The 5,770-nt window shown below is 36.9% G+C and overlaps 1 pseudogene; it reads right to left on the bottom strand.

Annotated features, from left to right (window-relative positions):
- Window positions 1–755: 755 nt before the first annotated feature.
- LOC127953029 (cytolytic toxin-alpha-like) lies at window positions 756–5,445 on the bottom strand (annotated as a pseudogene).
- Between the last annotated feature and the right edge of the window lie 325 nt (window positions 5,446–5,770).

The following is a 5,770-nucleotide window of genomic DNA, read 5'->3' as shown; positions in this document are numbered from 1 at the left end:
AAAAAAAAATCTGTTTCTTAAATATGTCTGCACTATTATTAAACTCATTCTGTTGTAGCTTATACTGTCTGAACAATGACTGAATCTATGCATTACTGGCACTTCTCATGTCTTCTTAAGATTAATCAGTTAACAACAGTATTATCCAGCTGTAAATTGCTTTGGATTAAGGATGTGCACATGTACTCATACTCGGACGATCAATCTAGAAAAGGATGATATACATTTATTTTATTCTGATTGGTAATTCATATGGACATATGATGTATTTGTTTGAGTTTATTAATCCACTTGCAAAGCACTTCAGTTCACCAGTGTTTATTTGCGCTTCAGTTTCATCTGAAATGCAATGCTCTTTGGGTTATTTGAGATACTAATAGTCCTTTTAGATGATCCTTTTTCCAAAACATTGGTGATATTATTAATAACTCAACAGTGTTATTTTTCCTCATCATATATTTCAACAATAGGCATATGTCCTAATTAAAACCATTCTCGTCATGGTTTTGGAAGCATGCAGGTATCTGTATATCTGTAAAATCTTTAAAAAGTAGATTCAACTACAGCTTTGTGCAACATGTGCAGCGACAGTCTGCCATATAGTTCTAGTTCTTTTATTTATAAAGCACATTTAAAACAATCACATGACTGACCAAAGTGCTGTACAACATATTGATCATAGATAAAATAAAATATGCTACAATTAATGCTATGCAACAATTAATTAGCAAATGCTTCAGAAAACAATTGAGTTTTCAGAAGGGATTTAAAAACCGATAAAGATGGAGCAGCTCTAAGGGGTGAACAATCCTGCAGCGGATCAGGTAATGCTTTCCAGACTCCAATTCTTCATATGTGTCAATATGAGGCCATGGTTCCTCAGCTCCAGAATGTGGTTTCACCCGCTTGTATTCCACTCTGTACTGCACTCTGTCTCTAGGTGAAGACTTCTGCAGTTTAAGGTACACAGCTTGGTCCCATACATTTTTCACTATTGGTGGGGGTGGCGGGGTTGGACACAGACTTGAACTGTTTTTCTGTCAGTTTCCCTTTTTCATAGAGATAGATGGAGGAGCCTGCAATGTTGGGATTGGAGATGGCAGAAATAATGAAGTGGATTCTCTTTTCATATTTATTGGCCTCTGCAAACCACCTGAATTGAGACAAGTTCTCTCTTATGTTCATTGAGACACTGTTATCATTGAACCACTTTGTGACAGATTTCACAGAAAACCCAGTATCACTCTCACTGCGTTCATTAAACCACTTTAACCCAGCATCACTCCAGCGGTGTTCATTGAACCACTTTTGAACAGATTTAACAGAAAAAGTTTTACTCTCTTCTAGCTCTTTAAACTTGTCAGATTCAATATACTCCTTCAGGCTTGAAATATATGAGTCTTTATACTTCAGACATGTGAAGGTCAAGCCCACCACTGCATCAACTTCAGGATCAAATAAGGTGGTAGTGAGATCAACTGAGTATTTGATATCGATCCCCTGTAGCATCTTGATGTAAGAACTCAAGATGAGAAGTTCAGACCTTGCATCATTTAACCACGACTTAAGCATATCAGCACTGAATGGGGAGCTCCTGTGGATCTTCAGGATGTCTTCCAGAAATTTTCCTCTTCCATTCCTCTTTGAATAACAGGCAAGACCCTGCCGACTGCTTCTATGAACATTGTCTTGTACATGCAAAATGATTTATTAAATAATTGCAGTCTCTCTTTGATGTCACTGAAAGCATTGACCAATTCACAGGTCATTGTGTGTCCTCTCTGCCTCTCCAAGCTCCTTGATTATATGATCAGCGTCAGAAATCAGACTTGTGGTCATTTTTCTATCGAGCCGAGCTGCTTTGTTCTCTAACAGATGAAGAGGATGGAGCCAGACTTTTATTGGAACCATATTCTGTGGATTCTCCTTCAGCAGAATGCGGAGCTTCTTGTATATCTCAATGGATTCCATGTATGTGGTGGGGTTCTCCTCAAGTAGGACATCCCCATGAAATATGCAGGTGATTTTCTCAGCCTTTTTCTTTTCATGTTCTTTCATACTGCCAGATGCTTCTGCATCAATTGAAAATGAAGGGATGTTCTTGACCATGATATTCAGTTCTCCCTCAATCTCCTGCTTGTTCTCGTCTTCTGAAAATGTCCGATCAAACACCATGAGGGCCTGAGCTCCATACTGTACTGCCGTGACCACATGAGTTGCAGTTTTCTTGTCAAACACCTCAGGGTAGATGAACTGGCCCAGCTGGGACATAGTGAGCTATTCATATTTTGCGGTTTCTCTGTAATACATTGTAACTCTGGACTATTGATTTGAGGATTTGGTGTCATGCAGGAACTTGCCAGATCCTCCCACATCCACAAGCCCCCCCAAGAAACTGGCCTTCAGGGAAGCACTTACACCCAGGAGGTTGGACTTACTAGAGAGAGAATCAGTGCTACTGAACAGCAGATTTGTCTGGGTCTGTTGACGAGTGTCCAAATTTTCACTCAATGATTTCTTATCCCAGAGTGTAACACCTGAAATTAAAAATGGCTTTAAGTGTTATTTTATGTATGAGGGAGTGATGTACTGTTGTAAATGTAAATGCAAATGTGCAGGTATTATAGTTTTGTTTCACAAGGACTGGTCATGATTAAACATTTGGTGAAAAGAAAAAAAGGTATAACACTTTATTTTGATTGTCCACTGTAAACATTCTAGTAACAGTAAGTAACTTTGCAACTATATGTCAACTAGCAGTCATTAGACTGTCTGCTTAATAACTTGCCATGGTATAACAGTAATACTCACTCTCTCAAGAAAGAAACTCGTAGTCTTGAACGCAAATGGAGAAAAAACTAACTTGGAAGTTTTTAGAATTGCATGAAAAAACAGTATGTCCAGCAATAGACAGGCTCTAAAAACTGCTAGGGCAGAGCATATACACAAACTCATAGAAAATAACCAAAACAATCCAAGGTTTTTATTTAGCACAGTGGCTAAATTAACAAATTACCAGACGCCACCTGATTCAAATATTCCACCAACGTTAAATAGTAATGACTTTATGAATTTCTTCACTGATAAAATAGATAACATTAGAAATACAATAGCGAATGTAGATTCTACAGCGTCTAACACTTCAGTTTCATCCATCGCACCCAAAGATAAACTACAGTGCTTTACAACTATAGGACAGGAAGAGCTAAATAAACTTATCACTGTATCTAAACCAACAACATGTTTATTAGATCTGTACCCACTAAATTACTGAAAGAGTTGTTACCTGTAGCCGAAGAACCGCTTCTCAATATCATTAACTCGTTGTTATCTTTAGCTCACGTCCCAAAACCATTCAAGCTGGCGGTTATCAAGCCTCTTTTTAAGAAACCAAAACTAGATCCTAGTGTACTGGCAAATTATAGGCCTATTTCAAATCTTCCATTTATGTCAAATTTTTTTGAAAAAGTTGTGTCTGCTCAATTGAGCACCTTCCTGCATAAAAATTATCTGTATTAAGAATTTCAGTCAGGTTTCAGGCCCCACCATAGCAAAGAAACTGCACTTGTTAAAATTACAAATGACCTGCTCCTTCTGTCAAATCAAGGCTGCATCTCATTTCTAGTCTTACTTGATCTTAGTGCTGTGTTCGACACCATAGACCATGACATACTCATAGATAGATTACAAAACTATACAGGTATTCAAGGGCAGGCTCTAAGATGGTTTAGATCCTAACTGTCCGATCGCTACCATTTTGTTTACTTAAGTGGGGTGTCATCTCATTTATCATCAGTAAAATTTGGAGTGCCACAAGGATCCGTCCTAGGTCCCCTTCTATTTTCAATATACATGTTGCCCCTTGGTAATATTATTAGAAAATACGGAATTAGCTTCCACTGATGATACTCAGCTATATATCTCAACGAGACCAGTTGAAACTTCTCAATTATCTAAGCTAACAGAGTGTGTTAAAAATGTAAAAGATTGGATCACAAATAATTTTCTCCAATTAAATTCGGATAAGACGGAGATATTAATTATTGGACCAAAAAACACTACACAGAACTAGACGGATATACTGTTACTTCCTCTACAGTCAGAAATCTGGGTATCATATTAGACAGCAATTTGTCTTTTGAAAATCATATTTCCAATGTTACAAAAACTGCATTCTTCCATCTTAGAAACATTGCCAAGCTACGAAACATGTTATCTGTTTCTGATGCAGAAAAGCTAGTTCATGCATTCATGACCTCTAGACTGGACTATTGTAATGCACTTCTAGGTGGTTGTCCTGCTTCTTCAACAAACAAGCTACAGGTAGTCCAAAATGCAGCACCTAGAGTCCTTACCAGGTCAAGAAAATATGATCATATTACCCCAATTTTACAGTCTCTGCACTGGCTACCTATTAAGCTCTGTATCAGTTACAAATTATCATTACTTACCTATAAGGCCCTAATTGGTTTAGCTCCTGCGTACCTAACTAGCCTTCTACCACGCTACAACCCATCACACTCCCTAAGGTCACAAAACGCTGGACTTTTGGTAGTTCCTAGGATAGCAAAGTCCACTAAAGGAGGTAGAGCTTTTTCACATTTGGCTCCCAAACTCTGGAAAAGCCTTCCTGATAATGTTCGGGGTTCAGACACACTCTCTCTGTTTAAATCTAGATTAAAAATGCATCTCTTTCGCCAAGCATTCGAATAATGTGTCTCTTAAATTGTGAGTGTAGTTGCATCTGATCAAATGTGCATTTTTATTCATTAGCTTGGGTTAAACTAATTTTACTTTGTTGAATCAGCAGCTATGCTAATGATGTCTCTATTTTGTTTCTATGTTTTGCCACGGGTAGCTAGGATTTACACAAGCTTCAGTCTGGACCCAGAACACCTGAGAAGAGATGATGCTGACCCTCAGAGGACCCCAGATGATGCTAACCCTGAATCACCAAACAGAACTAACAATTATTGCTACATGTTTGACTGCATCATATAACAATTATTAATTAATATTATTAATAATGTTCATCGTCTAGCTGACTACGTCTTGTATACATTTTTTCTACAAATCCTGTCAAACGTGCACAAACTGATAGTCACCACCATAAGCTACTACTAAATATTGTAGAAACATTATTTTCTGTAAAGTTGCTTTGTAACGATTCATATTGAAAAAAGCGCTATACAAATAAACTTTGAATTGAATTGAATTGAATTCTAACACTTTATTTTGATGGGTCCACAACATACAACATACTGACTATGAGAAACTTTGCAAGTATATGTCAACTTATTCTACTAACCCTAAACCTACCCTAACAGTCTACTCTGAGAGTTAGTAGACTTGTAGTTTCAAATGAATGAGAATTAGTTGATATAGATATACCACCTGGCAGTCGTAAAGCATACCAATATACAGAGGTCTTCCCAGGGCTGCCATTTCCATTGTCTTTGATTCTATGGCCATAATAAAAAAGAGAAATAATGTTTTTTAAAAAACATTTTTCAATCTTAATGGTAATGACTAATGTTTAATGCTGTAGAAATCATTATAATAAAAATATCTTCTAGCTCATTGCACAACAAAATGTGTTCAGAGGGAATACAGAATCAAACAAACAATCGTCCAATAAGCACACAAAATCATATAACATTCAAGATATTTTTAATATGAAGACATAATTTTATGTTCAACAAACCATTTAGGATCATATTAAGATTCAAACACAAAAAACTCTGAAACTTAGGCTAGTACTTTCCATGCT

This window comes from Carassius gibelio, chromosome B3, assembly GCF_023724105.1.
Source record: "Carassius gibelio isolate Cgi1373 ecotype wild population from Czech Republic chromosome B3, carGib1.2-hapl.c, whole genome shotgun sequence".
NCBI lineage: Eukaryota > Metazoa > Chordata > Actinopteri > Cypriniformes > Cyprinidae > Carassius > Carassius gibelio.
This window is presented reverse-complemented; position numbering and strand designations above follow the sequence as displayed.